General features: G+C 39.1%; 1 long non-coding RNA gene across 1 annotated transcript; it reads left to right on the plus strand.

Annotated features, from left to right (window-relative positions):
- The first annotated feature begins 14,479 nt into the window (after window positions 1-14,479).
- LOC121638515 lies at window positions 14,480-15,474 on the plus strand. Its single transcript, XR_006010030.1, has 2 exons — window positions 14,480-14,880; window positions 15,288-15,474. It is a non-coding gene; the product is annotated as an uncharacterized LOC121638515 (long non-coding RNA).
- Window positions 15,475-18,517: the final 3,043 nt, after the last annotated feature.

Below are 18,517 nucleotides of genomic sequence, written 5' to 3' on the forward strand. Positions count from 1 at the left end.
TCCCTCAGTACATCTCTGACCCTCTCTACATAAAACCCACCCAAGTCTCTGGTTTTCAGGCTGGATCTGGCAACCCATCGGTTTACAGATTAATTTACTGTACCTTCCTGGTTTGCTCCCTCCCTACCTGTGTCTGTATCTCCAGCAGAAATCTGATGGTCCTCATGCTGTGTGCACTCAGGACTCATATTACATGTTGTATTTGCACATGATGGGAAAATAGCATTTTACCAATGCACCTCTTCAAACTGGAAGCCTGGAAGCTGAAAGATCTGGAGGTGTAATCATTGACCTGTCCCTGCTCTTAGTTTCTTCTTATACTGATTGAATTTCTTAGTTTTATTTATTTTTTTTTTTTTGGGGGGGGGGGGGGGGTTCTGTTTTTAATTGTGATAGCTTCCTTAGTTTTTCTTGGTCAGGACTGCCTTGAAAAAGAGGTCTGTGATTAGTGGACTTGTTAAATAATTGCCAAATAAATTAATAGAAAAATCCAAAGTTTTCTGACAACAATTCAGTTGTTGTCAGAATTAAAAACAAGTCTGATGAGGGTGATTTTGTACAGTTGTCTAGCTAGACAACTATAAACTATATATATTTTTTTTTTACTAATTTTGGACTAATATAGATCATATAACAATATAATGGATATAACTGGACTACAATGAACTGCTGATGTGCAATGATAGAAAAGCAGCAGGAAGTTCAATCAGCACTGGTTCCAACCAAGGTCTGCAGCTCAGCATCTATGATCACACAACACGTCCAGCCTTGAAGCAGATGGGCTACAGCAGCAGAAGACACACCGGGTGCCTCCTGCCAGCTAAGAACAGGAAACTGAGGCTACAATTCACACACACTCACCAACACTGGACAATAGAAGATGGAGAAACGTTGCTGGTCTGATGAGTCTCCATTTCAGCTCCACATTCAAAATTTGGTGGAAACATCATGAAAACATGGATCCATCCTGTCCTGGATCAATGGTCCAGACTGATGCTGGTGAGGTGATGGTGTAGGGGATATTTTCTTGGCCCACTTTGGACCCCTAAAGTCTAGTTCTGACCAAGTGGTCTGACTCAGAATGGGACTGCCTGGCACGGTTTCGTTCAGTATACCCTGATCTCGGGGGTATCAGCCAGATAATCAGCATCAGCTATGTAATGGTGTGGCACATGCCTTCCTTGAATTATAACTAAGAACACAAATTGGTTCTTTTATTTGTCTTTAAATCTTTTAATGCCCTGTCTCTTCCTTATTTGTCTGACCTATTGCAGTCATATAGCCCTTTTCGCTCCCTGAGGTCAACTGATCAGATGTTGTAAGTGTTTCCAAGGCAGCAAAGGAAACTCAGAGGTGATCATACATTTTCTGTTCTGGATTGTGCTTGTGTCTGTTTTTTATTTGTACACCACTTTGGTCAGCCACGTTGCTACGTTGATGTTTTTAAAGTGCTCTATAAAGATTTGATGGTGAGAACGTGACCTAGAAACTAAAGAGGATAATAGTGGACATCCAGCAGTGAGATTGGGACACCAACCAAAGGGTCCCAAAGAAGAAGACAGGCTGGATCTAATATTCTGGCACCCTTCCCAGTTTTTGCCTCTGGAAACATAAAGAAATGTGACCCGACCCGACCTGAAGTGATCTGAACCTGTTGGTGGAAACATGTCTTTAGTACCAACGTGGCCTGGTTTAACCAGCACAGCCTACCTGAGTATTGCTGCTGACCATGTCCATCCCTTTATGAGCACAGGGTTGCCTCTTCTGATGCTACTTCCAAAACCTCTGAGGAACGTTTCCACCACTGTGTTGAATCTATGACATAAAGAATTAAAGCAGGTCTGAAGGAAAAAGAGGGTCCAACCTGTACTAGAAGGTGGACCTTGTAAAGTAGATGGTGAGTGTGTGTGAATCTATGTTTATGGATATTTTTATGTTTGGATGTATTTTAGGTTGTTTGTTTTATACTTTCTTTCATGCTCAGAGTTTGCATGCAAAGAATTGTACAATATAAATAAATAAAATTCCCATTGCTGTCTGGGAAGAGCCAAGCCAATGTTTTTCTTCTTTTCTGCCTTCACTTGTGATTAAATCTCTCCTCCTTCTGACATGCCGTTGCCTTTTCTTGCATCATGTTATGAATACCATACCCATAGATACATACTCATAAAATACACATTTTTTAAATTTAGTGACACAGGGATGTGCTTTTTGTGTAATAGTGTCTTTATCGCTCATTTAAACTATCATCTAAACATGAATGCAGACAGGTTCAGATGTATGTTTACAATGAATTTATAATTTCTTTCCCACAGGGAGCCTTAAGTCTAAGCATTGGAGGAAGATTTCGCTCCAACCTAAGCTGGTTTCTCTAAACTTCACCAGTCATACAAAATTAGTAAAAGTACTTCTTGTCTGTGACTGCATGTAGACGGGATGCTTTTCATCCTGTGCTGTCATGAGCTTTAAATATCTTCCGGTCAAATCTAAACATTATCTGACAGATGCTTGGAAAAGCTGCCAACAAAGCTCCGGCTCAACATTAATTGCTTTGGCTCAAGGCTACTGATGATGTACTACAATGTCTCCACTCAGACCAAAAACTTCCAACCAAAAGATGTTTGAGAATATTGAAACTCTGCAGCTGCGAAGCAAAGATCGTGGCTAATGTGTTGGCACCATGTATTACATCATAATGGTTTTTCTGTCCAACAAAACCTCAAATGACCCTGTCAACACACAGACATGATGTCTCCAGGACAGCCTCAGCTGTCAGATTATGAGACTAAAATGATGTAAAATGAATGTATAAATAGATATAGCAGCATAAAGGCCGACCAGAAGAATGGTCCGTACTTAAATGGTCTGCAAGAAAGCAGAATTTATTTTGTCTTGAAGGATTTCCACAGAAGTTGAGGCAGCCTGTGATCTTATCTTACCTCTTTTATTTTGAGTATGATTCTGAATCCAGACCTCCATGGGTTAATGATTTGGATTTCCATTGATCATTGTTGTTATTTTGGTCTCAAAATATTAATGAATAAAGATTCATAAAGAAAACTTCAATATTTCATTCACCAAGATCTAAGATGTGTTGTTTGTTTCTTTACACAGTTTATTTCTATGCATGTTCATAGAAATTGTATATCATAAATTCTTTATTCTATTTAGACATTTTTATTATTGTATAACATGTGATTAGCTACATTCTACAGCAGCGGTGCCCAAGTCCAGTCCTCAGGTTCTACTATCCTTCAACTTTTAGATGCATCCCTTCTCCAGCACACCTGAATCAAATGAATGGCTTGTTAGGTCTCTGCAGAGGTGAATCACATGTGGATGAGAGATATCAGCCATTTGATTCAGGTGTGTTGCTTCTAAAAGTTGCAGGATAGTAGACCTCGAGGACTGGATTTGGGCACACCTGATCTACACTGTCAAGTCATCCTACCTGCACTTTGATGGGGTCATTTATAATGTTGCACAAATATAGGTCACTAGATCAGGTAGCATATTTTATGAGGTAATTTACACTATCAACAGATGCTACCACCAGGAATTTGTTCCCTGTTTGTTTTTTCACACCTGTGACATTAATTCTTAAGACCTAAATCAGGAGTTTCCAGCTCCAGTCCTCAAGGGCCACAGTCCTGCAGGGTTTCTATGTGACCCTGCTCCTACACACCTGACCCAAAGAAATGAGTCATTGTGCACAACTTCATAGGCTGTTGAATCCATTTGATTTGAGTCAGATGTGCTGAAGCAGGAAACATTGAAAACCTGCAGGACAGCTGCCCTTGAAGGCCAACTTTGGACACCCCTGACCTAGATCTTCAATCAGTGTGAAGATCATTAATCCACATATATGTAGATCAAGGATCTTTGCACAGTTTGTGATGGCGCAACACTGAATTGTATGAAAAATTTAAATGGTGTTGTGTTCTGGTAGCACAGATCCACAGATAGACCTATAAATTCAGCCTGCGGTGGGATGTTTGGACTAGGTAGCACATCTCAACAGAACACCGGAGAGCTAGTGGAGTTTCAAGGGTTAATTGGTGAGAAGCAGTTCCTGTCAGGTAGCACCTTGCAGGAAGCAAATGTCATCAGTTACTGCATGGTCTTTCTTTGCCTAACCACAAAACCTGGAGGGGAGAATATGTTGTACCATTGTGTGCATGTGTGTGAGGGTTGTAGGGTGTTTTTCTGGCAGGACAGCAGAGCAGGTAATTGTCTGCAGAATATGTGTGCAGGCCTGTGGCTAAACAGGGTCTATCATGCAGGCGCCACAGCGTTATTGTTGCTCCATTTCTCATTCCCCTTTCAACAATGAAATCTTCCTTGTGCGACTGGGGGAGCAGCTTATCTCCCATTCATCCACCTGAATGTCCCCGAATGCAAAAAGAAAACAAAAAAACTGCCACTTTCTTTCTGTCTGGCTTCTTCTGGAAAATTCATAACTGAAAGCGTAATGTTCTCAGAGCAAGAATGACTGATTCAGTGGTTTACCTTAAAACCTTACCTTATCCTGCACTCCAGTGCTGGCTCCTCCCACCGGGGGCCTGGACTTTGTGTTTGTACAATGTGGAGAGCTTGAACTTGTGGCCCTGGTAAATGCTCTGTGAGAAAAGATCAATTTTTCATGAATGAGTCCCTGGTGTTTCAATAGGCAAGGAGGGGAGGGCGGGTTGGTCTGCTTCAAGCAGACGATTAATAAAAGAAACACTGATGTCCCACAAGACAACACAGTGGAAAATCTGTGGATGTGAAGATGTTTTATTTATACTGATACAGAAGGAAAGTTAAGGAGAAAGCTGCTCAGTAAATACATTTACCTCTTCATCTTCACAAATCTGAGCTACAGTAAAGTTATGAAGACAAACAAAATTATTGAATTTTGCCACATATATTCTTAGATATTTGTATTCAGCATAGATCCAGATTATCTCAGTCTTCAAGCTGAATTAATAAAAATAAAAGAAAAATGAAAAGGAGTGCTCATACGGCAGACGCTCGCCCGAAACAATGTTGGTGTGCAGATTGTGGCCAGGTTGTACAGTCTTTATGGCTTTAACCCTAGTAGACTAACACTCTGTGAGTAGTCATTTAAAACCAGTGTAGCATGGGTGAAATTCCCCAACTTTAGTGTTCTGGGGTTAGAAGAATCAGTGGAGTCAGTCACATGTGAAGGTAAAGACATGGCGCAAGGCTGTAAAAAGGGAGGAAGAGCATTAAATGGTCTATTAATCTTATGTTCGGTGTAAAATGAGGAGATGAACCAGTTTAGCTGCTAATAATCACTCCTGCTGTTATATCTTCACTTTAAATGACAGCAGAATTATTTCTAATGAATCCTAAAAACCTGGAGAAGGAACAGTTCTGCAGGATCTTAAAGGACTTTCCAAATGTTTCTGCCTTTAGTTCCAGTCTTTGCTCCTATTTCAATAATCACTGGTGATTGTTGGGGGGATTTCCCTAAAATTGCACCGGCCACCCCAGTTCTGAATGTTTTAAATTCATCAACATCAGAAACGAAGTAAAAATCTGTCATATTGCTTCTTAATATGCATTTTCCTTTAATTATTGTCCACTTTGAATCTGTGTTGTGCTTATTTTATTTTAATTTTTTAATTGTTGTGCGCTTTAATGTGTGTGTGTGTGTGTGTGTGTGTGTGTGTGTGTGTGTGTGTGTGTGTGTGTGTGTGTGTGTGTGTGTGTGTGTTTCCCTTTAAAGTACTTTGATTTTCATTAAATCAAATCTGTGTTTTTAATTGAGGTAAGGCTAGTTTATTTGTATAGCAAGTCTATTCAAAGCTCTACACATAAAACATTAAAAGCATATAAAAAGAAACATTTTAAAACACCTTAATAAAATTATAATAAAACCATGTAAAATACCTGAATAAAATTAAAATGATTAAAAGCGAGCTACACTCTAAACAACAGATGCGGATTTCATGCAGACACGCGACAAAAGAAAAGTTTAAATCAGATTTAACCTAGTGGATGGTTTTGAGCTCTACTGGAAAAAAGTTGCTTCTCCATCTTTAGTCTGGACTCCTGGACGGTCTCGACTCTGGTCTGGATTCTGACCAGGACTCTGCCATAGACCCTGGTCTGGACTCCAGTCTGGTTTAGTCCTTGGATATGAGAGCTCTGCTAGGATTATATTCTCAGTAATTTTTTTTTTTTCTTGAGTTTATTTTTCTAACATAATAAGAGAAAACAAAGTCAAAATAAAAGAAAAACAAACAAAAATTCATACTTAATAACAGAACAACAAAACGCATTACCCCAGAAATTTTATTTAAGTTACTCTTTCTGTTTTCATTTTATTTATCCGGAAATAAACCTGATTTTTGATTTTTGTTGGTGTCAGATTGAAAGTTGCCATAAATGATGAATTTTGTTTTACTTACATTCAATGTTAGTTTATTTTCATCAAACCATCTTTTTGACATTTTCAGGTCCCTTCAACAGGCGTTGCTGCAGGTTCTCTCCACAGCTAAATAACTTAGTATCTTTCACAAATAATATGATTTTACATATATTTTTTGTGTATGAAATAAACAGAATCGGCCCCAGCTCTGACCCTTGGGGGACCCCACAGATAACATTCTGTATGTTAGATTTAATTTCGTAGTTTAACTTATTGTTTTCAGTCTTTTCAGTAAGAACTTATCCAGTTGTATGCTGTTCCTCTAAAAAACATACCACAGATGTGTTCTGGGATTTGTAAACATGCACTAGAGTTATAGAATCTACTGACTGGAAACCAGATGTTAAACTGTTTAGTTCTGACTTTGGGAACAGAAAGTAGACCTGACCCTGATGACCTGAGGGATCTGGTTGCTTCATAACCAACCAGAAGATCCTGAATGTATGTTGGGCCTAAACCATTCAGGTCTTTGTAAACTAGCAGCAGGATTTTGAAGTCAGTTCTTTGACAGACAGGAAGCCAGTGTTCAGATCTGAGGACTGCAGTTCTGGGATGTATTTTCTTGGTCTCAGTGAGGACTTTTAATTCTTGACTCTTCTTCTTTGTCCTTCACGTGTCCGGTTTCTGCCATCATGCAGAGATATGCTTAAGTTTCCAGCTAAAATCCTGTTTTCTATCTGTCAGAAAATCCCCAAAGAAAACGTTGAAAGACCTTCAGAATGATGGAAACTATTGCTCAAGGCCACTTGAAAGAAATACAGTAAAATCTGGATGCTTGGATATGCAACACAAAGAAGATTAGGGTTAGATCAACAGTTTTGCACATACGAGTTAATGGGCAAGTTAATTCACAAAAGTTGACTAGATGGCATTTAAGTAACCACCTGTGGACGAAGCTCAGCTGGTTGTGAGGTCTGCTCTCTCCTCCTTTCAGCTTCTCAACTCTCTGAATTGCAGACACTTTAATAGACTTTTCAAGAGGGTCTTTTTAGTATTAATTTCACAGCTGCGTTGCTACAAAAGGATGTAATTTGTTGAGGCCGAATGTGCTTGGTGTGACTCTTTGACTTGCTGTGTGAGACTGGAGAAAGTCCAGATTGGTGACTATGCAGCTAATTGCCTGTGAAATGCAGCATGCCTGTTTCAAGCCACATGATATTTCTCCCTTTTCATCAGATGCAATTTTGGAACAATGAGGTCGCTGTGTGATGCTGAAGCCAATGAGGCACCAAAAAGCAATACATTTTTCTATTGTTAAGCACACGCCTTCATTCAGCACGTTCAAAGCGCCCTCTAACAATATGTGTACTTAGCGTCTCGTGTGCCAGGCCAGAGGGTAGCAAGTCCTGGCATACATTTTGCATATCAAGACTACTTTGAGGATGCAGAGCACGATTTGTCTCGGGATTGGCTGAGTCTTTTTTTAAAATATCACTCACTGGAGGAGAACAGGGGGAAAGTGCAATCATCCTGCTGATTAGATTAGTGGACACGGGACAGATAAAGTGTCGCTGGGCTGATTGAAAGAAACGAAATGCAGGCCAGGACCTGCTGCTGCAGATCACATTAATTGTGTCTTAAGTCTTTCAGCCCATGGCTTTGCAAACGCGTCTTCCCAGGAACGTCATTAACGTGGAATGTCTGCCCAGCCCTCCACATCCCAGTGTGCTCAGCTCTGGGGCTGATTAGTCACCGTGTTAGCTGCCTCCCAATGAGTTTCAGCTCAGTCTGCATCCACAGCAGCGAGATGGTCCTGAGGGCACAGCATTAATCAAAACCTCGTCGCTGATAGCCATCTTGTTAGAGATGCTGCTGTTGTAATTGCACAGAAGCGTGGTAATGTTTGTTGTGACCGTGCAGCCGAGTTTACCAACCACTGTGTTAATGACAGTGTTTACACTGGAGCCATGAAGTTAGTTTCCATTTCTGAAGCACATTTAGTCCAGAGCATCTGTGCGGAGTCATGTGGTTGCTGCTGAGTGTTCCCGTCCACCCAAATGAGGGGCTTCGATGTAATGGGCTGTTTTCTGTGTGTTACAGTTGGAGTGGATTAAAACAGTAACTGTAACAGCTGTGTGTGTGATTGGCTCAAACAGAGCGCTGAGAGGGGATCAGTATCTCCCTGACAGGACTCCCAGTGCAGCTGTGCAGGGATGGCGGACAGTACAAAGAGCAGGACTGGCTCAAATTGGACTCCAGGGAGCTCCTGACCAATTAAGGGTGTGGTTGACCTATCAGTCAAGGAGCATGCTTAAAAAGAAATGAAACAAGACTGCAAGAGCTTGTTGGAATAGGCTCAGTGAGATCACTGGCATTCTGGCCCAGACCAGTCAACCAGTATTGATCGCACACTGCTGGTTTCACAGAAACACACAAAATTAGCATGTTTTCTTAACCCTGTTTGGGTTCTTTTTACATTTATCTTTCACCACCATAAAAGCTGTGCTGAAGAGGTTTTATTTCACACTTTTCTGTGAGATCCTACAAGATGTGCTGCTCCATTAAACAACTAAAGCTACAGAAGATTGAGACAGAGGGAGCATGATAAACACTGTCAACCAAAATCACTTGATGATGACTGATCAGTTCGGCCAGATAAGCCCCAACATTAAAACAGAGCTGTGTAAAGACCACAAACCAAAACACTTCTCTTTGTATGGTAGTTGGCAGTAAGCCTGTTGATGGTGTTGCAATCTGTCATGACTCACAAATGAAAGGATGGTGTATGTTGGTTTGGCTGGTTTTTCAAAGCTTTAAGTCATCTATTACATTGTTATTTGCTGTGAGATTTTTCTCCCTTTTTTCCATAAGCAGAGCTTTGGAAGCAGCAGTTTTTCAGCAAAGTCTCATTTATTTATCCGACATTGCCAAAGGCTTTCACAGGGAGTAGTTTTAAGGAGGAACCTACAGACTCTGTGTGCCTGAGTTCAGGGGGCAAAAGTTCTGTAATATGGAAAAGGAGAAGCTCAGATCTCCCCTTTTCATAAACTGATGAACAGGGTGCTATCTGCAGATCTTAATGTTTGAGAGGGTGCACGCCAGGTCAAAAAAATCTGAGTTGTTTAAAGTTATTAGTAAAAGATTTTAAAAGTATGACATCCAACAGGAAGCCTGTGCACAGGTTTGTTCAGACTGGGGATGTTTCTGAAGGTCTGACAAAGCCAACCAAAAGGAGTGAAAGATATTATCGTACTGACACCAAAATGGCTCAGGATGTTCAGAAGGCATGTGTGATCAAAAGTTATCAAAAACTTTTCAAAGGAGTAAGGGCGTAGAGGCGGCATGGCCTCAAAGTTGGATGTCTTGCCATGAAAAACCAAATTGATATAACTCCCACATGAAGCAATATCTGAACCAAAATGGCCACGTATGATGCTAGTCCCATCCTCAAGACATCTACATGGTAAGTATTGGATTATGAGTAGGCCACGCCCCCTGGCAACAGGAAGTCATGTTTTTTACTCGAAGACCCATTTCTCTGACGTTTTGAACACAACCGGGGTCAAACAGACACCTGAAAACAAGTTGGTGAAGATATCCGGTGAAAACTGTTGCTCTACGCTGCAAGTCAATGCTGCTGTTGTGGAAGTGAATCATGTTACTTTGGATGGGGAAAAAAGTACATATAAAAGAAAATCTTGAAACTAAATTATTTTATTCAATTATTTAAAAAAAATATTTTAAAAAATTAAGTGAAAAAAATGAAAGCAAATTATATGAAAATTCAAAATTTAAAACTTTCTTTACAAAAATGTACAAAAAAATCTAAATAAAATGTAAAAGTTTTAATAAAAATGACTTTAAAAATAATTAGGAATTAAACACACTTGTGGAATTAATTCAGTTTGATTCAGCATTTTAAGTTGTAACGCCACTTAAAGGGGGGGTGCACCCAAAAATGTGATTTTGAGCTGTAAACAACACAGAATTAAGCAACTGTAATGAAAATCATGTATACTGTTAATAAATTTAGTATTTTTTAAAATCTATTTTAAAAACAGGAAAACCACGTCCACCAACGCATATGAAGGGATGTGAATTGATCTGGTGTAGATTTGCTGGTTTCAGACTTTCTATTCTTCTGATTAAATCTTCCTGCAATGGGACGGATTTGTGCTTCTGAGGGTGTGAAAGTAACACCGGACTTTATTCTTTACCTGCTGATCCTCATCTGGTGACCGACAGCAACTCAAATCGTAGCAGCAGCACTTCCTGCAGCTGCCACAACCTGCCGCGAGTCTCCACAGCTTTCCATGCAGCTAACAGCGCTAACGGCTCAGACTGATACGCTTCAGGACCACCTGGTTCATGTGTAGCTGAGGAGATTCAGGAGGGAAAGTCTTCCACCTCAAAGACGCTCTGTGGCGTAGCTGCTTTGTGAATCTTGCTTTGCATCTTACCAGTGAGCTGAGCTGCTGTCTGTCAATCATTTCTGCCTGCAATGGGTGGAGTTATGCTAAAAGTAGGGGGTGTAGTTACAATTTAACAGACATCATCAATTGATCTAATTAAAACAATTATTTTACTTTATAATGACGCTCTTCATACAAGCCAATCATAAAACAAATTACCGACGAAAAACATTTGCTTTGCATCAATCTTGTCTTAGATTCAACTCTCTATCATGAGCAGGATGGACAGGAAAAAAAGGAAAATCTCCAGAATAAAAGAAAATTAAGTAGTAATTTTAAAAAAGATTATGATAAAATACAATAAATATATATTAATATGAGCTTGTATGTTGTTCAGACTACTCCTCTGAAATTAAATTGAAGCGAAACTGATCATCACGGCTGTCAGGCTGCTCGTCTGGTTTCATCATGCAGCTCAGATCACGTCTTCTGTTTGACAGGCGGCCTGATGGCTCATATCTGAGACATTTGCCTGTTTAGTTGCCTCATGAAAGCACGTTTCCTGGACTTCAAATACCATCCACGCACCGTTGCTGACCGGTTGCCCTTTCTGCCCTCGGCTTAACCTTCATGTCTCACTCATCTCAGTCTTGCTCATTAAAACCTTCCCGTCACATCGGTTCCTCCCCATTAGTTCTCCCACTGGCCTCTGGAACTTTCTCAACTCAAAAACTCTGCGTTCTCCCACCTCCCCGTTGTCACTTGGTTTTTTTGATCCCCTCTCTGCTGTCTGCTTCTTTACCCTCCTCTCACAGGAGACATGCACACCCTCTCGTACCAGTTTTAATTCTTCTTGATCTCGGTGCTGTCTCCCTGTAATTTTCTGGCAGATTTCAGTGCCTGCAGGACAGATTCACACAGACGTCCTTTCACAGTGAAACTGAAATCTGTCAGCTTCTGGAATCCTGTAATGTAATATTTGTGCTGCAGTGCATCCTCTGTTCGATGCATCAGCCGCGGGGACTTGGTGATGTGGTCTGGAATCAGCTTTTGACAATGCAGCGTCAGAAAATATTGTGATGATTTTGTTGAAGTTGCTATTTAAGCTAAATGCATTTTAGTGTATCCTTTATTGCAACATTCACGTTAAAACCTGTAATTTTCTGAAAGAAGGAAAGTAAATTGTTTAAAATCACATTGTGCTGTTAAAGCTTTAATTTTTAGCTGCACTGACAGAAATAATACATATTCTGGTTTGGGTGGTGTGTTCCAGTGCAAGAAGTTACACCCACAGTATCTTAAATTTCGCTTAAATTTGACCAAAGTGCAGTTTTTAGTGGAGCTGTGACTGAGGAAGACTCTGTCCCTTTATTTGTGGTCCTTTTTTGTTTTGTGTTTTTTTTCTTGGATTCCCTGCTACTATGATCACGCTGATACAAACAGCTTCTGAAAACTCTGTCACGAGCGCAGAAAGCCCATCAGACAGTCTGAGCTGAGACAATTATAAGTTCTATCAGGACATTTACCGCCTGTCTGGTGGCGTACTCCGTCAGCCTTCGGACAACCTGTGATTGTGCATCACACACCTTGCAGGGCTGAATAACTAACCATCTGATGTGAAATGACATTTTTTTCTGGATAAGAACAAATAGGGGTCCTCACTCCCCCCTCTGCCTTCTCTGCACGGTTAAACTGTTCCAAGTGCAGTGCCACGCGCTTGCAGTGGGAGTGGCGAAAAGGTTAACGAATTCAGCTCTGGAAGCCACGACTCCCCTTACAGTGGGCACCGGGAGGTGGCGGGTGCACAGCGCCCCGCCAGCATGCTGATGAGGGAGCAGCAGCAGAGGAGAGCGTCTCTGCCCCCCGAAGGTGGAGGTGAGCAGGTGCAGGATTCAACAGTGAGGGCTGATGTTGTTTATCTCACTTTTATCACTAAATATGCTTCAGAATTGCCTTTTTTATTTATTTGTAGAATTTAAACCTGTCAAAATGACCACTTTTTCCAATCAATGCAAGCAGAAATGTATTTTCAGCTTTCAAGTGTTTATTCCTTCCTCAGTTTTACAAGTTGCTTCACTTTAGATTTTCAAGAAAACTTATTTTGTTGACCTTTTATTGACATAAATATTTAATATTTATTTGATGTATATAGCAGAAAACGCTCTCCTGTGGTCAGTGAATGCAACATCAAATTCAGTTTGTGGGTCTTAGGTCCTGAACGCTTCACAAAGGTTAATGCTGGCCTGATAAAAGTTGTACATTTATTTATTTGTTTATTATCACTGTTGTCTACCTCATCAGTTTAATGTAGTTTTATTCATTTAATCTTGAAGAATGTGTATGTGCATCCTTCTTTTTCCTTCTTTATTTGCTTTTACAGATTCCTTCTTTTTTCTGTATTCCTCTTTTCTGTTCTGTTCTTTATTACTTTTGGTATGTTTTTATATTTGCTCTCTTCTTGTCTTCTTGCCTTAATCCCTGGTCATAATCCCACATACACCAAGTAAATGAAGAATTTCTCAACAATAATCAGGTTCATATTCATGTTGGTGTCTAATAATAATAATAATAATAATAATAATAATAATAATAATAATAATAATAATAATAATAATAATTTGATTTGTTCCAGAGATGTACCAAACATAATACATAGCATCTTTAACTGTTTTCAAACTATGTGTACATACTGTATACATATGCATAAAATAAATCTATACAGTCTATAAATAATTCCCCACCCACCATGTATGCACTCATATATATGCACGTCTACACACACTACACACACACACACGCACACCAACATACATGACACATACAAATGTATCCAGTTAATATGTCTGAAAGGGTGCAGGAAGAAGCAAAGCTTATTTAATCCTACACCTTCTTCAATAATCAACAATTACCCTTTACAATCATCCTGTTTCCTGAGTCCATCCATGGGAAAAAAGAAGAATATGTATAGCAAAGAATTTCCATAATAGATTTTAAAGCTGTAAGTTCACATCCTCATTCAACACACTGACACCTGCATCCACTCACACACACTGCATGCCCACTATCATACACACTGCAGCCTGAGACATGCATGCTCAAACACGGCTTCGGTTCTTGGCTGATTTTAATGTAAACCTTCACACCTCTGACTGAGACACACATTCTCTGGTGTCTGGTTGCTCTATCGCTCCTGTTCTAAAGTTCAGGTTTCCGCTGTAATCACACCCTCCTCTGTCGGTGAAGAGTTTCTGAATATTATCTGGTAGTTGGTTGTTCCTGGCTTTGTACATTACCAGACCAAATTGAAATTCTAGCAGATCTTGGAATTTTAGTAGGCAGGAGTTTCTAAATAACCCGTTAGTGTGGTCCTGGAAACCTGTCCTATGAACCATCCTGATGGCTTTTTTCTGGAGTCTGCACAGCAGAGTGAGGATTTGTTGCCTCAAGACTCCACACAGTAGGTCAAATATGGTAAAATAAGTCAGCAATTTAGAATACGTAATGCTTTGATATTTATTTTGATATTATAGAAACATTCAAGAAACATTTGGCTTTACAGAGAACTGAAATGTTTTTGTAAAATTTAGCGTGAACATATTGAATGTGCAGTTTCCAGCAGATCTTGTAGTCGATCATCACACCCAGACAGGGGCGCCGTATGAGGTGGGGGGGGGGGGGGGGGGGGGAAGTTAGGAAGATTCCAAGGGCCCACGACTTGATAGGGGCCCATTGAGATATAAAAATATATAAGAAAATTATTAAGCATTATCTAGAAATAATAGCTATTTTTTCAAGTATAATGAGAAAATGTAGCAGTAAAATAAATTGCCACTCTGTTCTAACTTATTTTTCAGTAGTAAAATGATAAAAAAAAAAAATTGTTATTGACGGCCACCTCCATAAAACTAAATGGTTTGGTCCTGGCTGTAATAGCGCATCAGTTTGAATGAACCTGTCGGAAGCATCGAATATTAAAAATGCAGTGAGGGAAAAATAAGTCGGGTTTTCAAAAAAGGAGAGAGCGAAAGGAGCGAAATGAAAGACAGAAGAGAGGATGCCAATATGTGACCCATTTTTTCACCAAGAAAGGTGAGGTTGAGATTAACCTGTTGCTCATAAACTAGCTACCTACAAGCTAATTTAGTCCGCTCCCTCTGAGGTCAGAGGCATCGCCTGGATGATGCCTAGTGATGCGCGAGCCGACGGTTCGCGAGTTACCTTGGAAAAATAAAAACGACCCGTGTTTGTGTATTTTTTATCTTTAATGAAACCAAGCCTCTTTAGCGTTTATAGTAAACTCATCGTATGTCTGTAGATAATCCTGTGGGCGAGTAGCCTGTTTAATCCACAAAGCTCACAGGGTTGACACTTCACAAACTTTCACAACAAGACCAGGCAAGATGAAAATGCGACAGACCTCAGAGGGAGTACATTTTAGTAAGATATCTATATTAAATTAGTTTTCCTTTCCTTACCCCTTCAACATATTAAAACAGATGAGCCAGCAGCAGCCCCATCTCCACATAACCCGTCCCCCACCTGTCCCAATGAAGAAGGTGAGCAATGTTCAAAGACCAGTTAGAATCATTACAGAGTATGAGAATTTCTCTTTTTACCATCCAAACAATACAAAAGATTTTTTGACAGAAATTGACTAACCCTTTTTTTTCTACATAACAATCACTGTGAAATAAAAACAAAAGCCTGTAATTGTTTGTACTGAATACTGGACATTTGGTTGGAAACATTAAGCCTACATCAGCCTGTATTAAAGTTACAGTCAGTGTTTTAAGTCTAGATGTTTTCTTTTTCATGTATATTTACATTTACATGTAGCTTTCTTTAATGTTAAGAGTATCGTTTAATGTTGGAATTTATAATAAGAAGTTATATTGAAACTAAGCAGTGATGTTGAGTGCATCCTTAAACAGATTTTATCCTTGTTGAATAATATGATGTGGTGGGTGGAAAGAAAAAAAAAAAAAAAAAAAAAAAAAATATATATATATATATATATATATATATACCGTATATTGTATATAAAAGAAAAAAATGGCATAGGGCCCCGTATGAGTATGTATGTGTATACATATATATATATATATATATATATATATATATATATATATATATATATATAATGTGTGTGTATATATATATATATGTGTGTATATATATATATATATATATATATTTAAATATATATATAATATACACACACTCATACGGGGGCCCTATGCCATTATCTTTCATAGGGCCCAGATTTCCTAGCGGCACCCCTGCACCCACAAACTCTCTCCACCTCTACACCCTCTATCACCACTTTTACTTCCATGTCCCCCTTATGATTCCCAAACAACATAAACTTTGTGTTGTCCAAATTTAATGAGTGCTTATTTATATCAAACCACATATAATAATAACAATAATAATAATGATACCTTATCATCTTTTCCAACAGCCCACAGGTGACCAAAGTGCTTTACTAAAGAAAAGAAATTTAACTAAACCAAAGTACAACAAAGTACAACAAAGCCAATAAAGAGATAGAAATGAGTAAAAGGAAGAAAACACTAATAAAACATAATAAAAGTAGAAAACCGACCAAATTAAACAGAATAAGATAAAGTATCACCACACTACTGGGTATTAAAATAACCATGAATAAATAGATTATAAATTTCAAACTAACAAGCAGGAGGTCCGAGCCAACACGTGGAAGAGGGGAAGTTTATTCCAGGTCACCCCAGTGTTTACATCTAGGATTTCATTTCAGGAAGAGAACTGGTCAAGGTGGAATGAGTTGAGGGGGATTTGGATTTAGTAGATCAGTAGAGCTGAATGTCATCAGCGTAGAAGTGAAAACGTCTCACTGAGGTGCCCCTAATGACGGACAGTCCAGCATCTATTTTGCATCATGTCTCTTCTGTAAGATTTCTCCAGCCATGTTAAAATTAGTCCAATGATGACTCTTGTCTTATCTTTTGTTCTCTTCCTTTCTCTTTCTTTTTCTCGCTTCCTCACATAATTCTTTCTTTACTGAATCAACCACATTCAAAATGTGTTGATATCCAGTTGCTAGCATGCTGTAAATAAGATGGCACAAGGCTGTGAAGAGCTTTAAAAACAAACATTAAAAGTTTATAATCAATCTTGAATTTGTCTGGAAGCCAGTGGAGTGGACAGGTGGATGTAGAAGCTAAAAGCCGAGCATTTATCCCCGGCTAAAGGCGGCTTAGGCCGGACTCAGGGACCGAATGGCTGCCCCAACAGCATGACAACTGGGAAAAGGTGTAGCCTGCAAACACAAAGAATAAAAACTCTTAATCAGGTAATTATGTCAGATCACGCTCAGATTTCTGACAGTTGAACTGGCCGTCAGCAATGTGGAGCTGAAACCAGCCGTCACTGCATCACCAAACACAAAACACTGTTTAGGTTAAATTTTTTTCTTAACCAAGATTTGATATCAGTGATATAGTTTGATTAAAAAAGAAAAAACTCAATGACTCATTTTGATCTGGTCTACAGATATCTAGGGACCTCAGAGAACTGATACCAAAAAAGTTGTGTTTGTTAGAACACCTGAGTAAATGATAATGAAACAAAGGAGAAATCTGAACACTGCAAACAATAAAGCTGGTGACTATCAGCAACAGAATCATCTCTAACCATTAATGTTTGCACCAAAATCCACTTTCAGCCTTGTTTGGTGATTATTAGGTTCTAAAATCTGAGTTAAAAATAAACACTGTCCTGTTTTATTACTTTTTATAGCCGGTGATGACTATGTCTGTCTTCTTTTCAGCCCTGATAAGCACCGATCAGGCATAAACGATTAATAAAACAACACTCACAAAAAGAATGAACTCCTAATTAACACCCCCACGCACATACACTATCTTTCTAAAGTTTGGGGTCACTTTGCCATGGGATTCAAAAGGGAAATGACCCCAAACTTTTGAACAGTAGTGTATTTCTGACATTTTCACCTGCAGCTGCTTAAACAACTTTGAAAACGAAACAATGGCTGCTGCAGATTTTAGATAGAGTTGAGGATACTGTTGTTATTTTTACTGATTGTTTTCCTGATGATACAAGATGACAAACAACTTAAGATGATTAGAAACTTTACAAGAGGCTTGTGTACGTAAGGTTCTTCTTTTTGTAGTGGATGAGGGCTTCTTTGCAAAGATAAACACCTCAGCATCACTGGGTGCAAATTTTAAAGAGCCTGATAACTTGGAAGAAGCAGTTTGTCAAATATGCTGCAAAGGGAGAGAAAACTGTATTTAGGACAAATGTGAGGAAGACAAAAATAACATCCTCCAGCTTCTTTCACACAGATGCATGTTTTATGAAAGAGTCATTAGGCTTGTACAGTCACAGACGCACAAAATGAACAGATAAAGACAATTAAACCATTAATCCTAATTATCTGTATGACAGTTTATCATCAGCTGAAAGATTGCAGTTATGACCGCCTTAATGGGACTTATTTGTAAAGCAGGACCAGCTCAGATGCTGTATTAGTTTGTCATCAAACACTGTTAATGATCAATTTTCATGCTTCATATAGATTTAATATATTTCCTGATAATTCCAGCTTTTTAATTCAGTTCAATCATTTCAGACTGAAGACTTTTTTAGTGCCTGACATGATGGACAAATGCTTATATAATCCAACAGGGGCCTTGTTTTGTAACCTTTGCAGTGCAGCAGGATT

The sequence above is a fragment of the Melanotaenia boesemani genome, chromosome 4 (genome assembly GCF_017639745.1).
Source record: "Melanotaenia boesemani isolate fMelBoe1 chromosome 4, fMelBoe1.pri, whole genome shotgun sequence".
NCBI lineage: Eukaryota > Metazoa > Chordata > Actinopteri > Atheriniformes > Melanotaeniidae > Melanotaenia > Melanotaenia boesemani.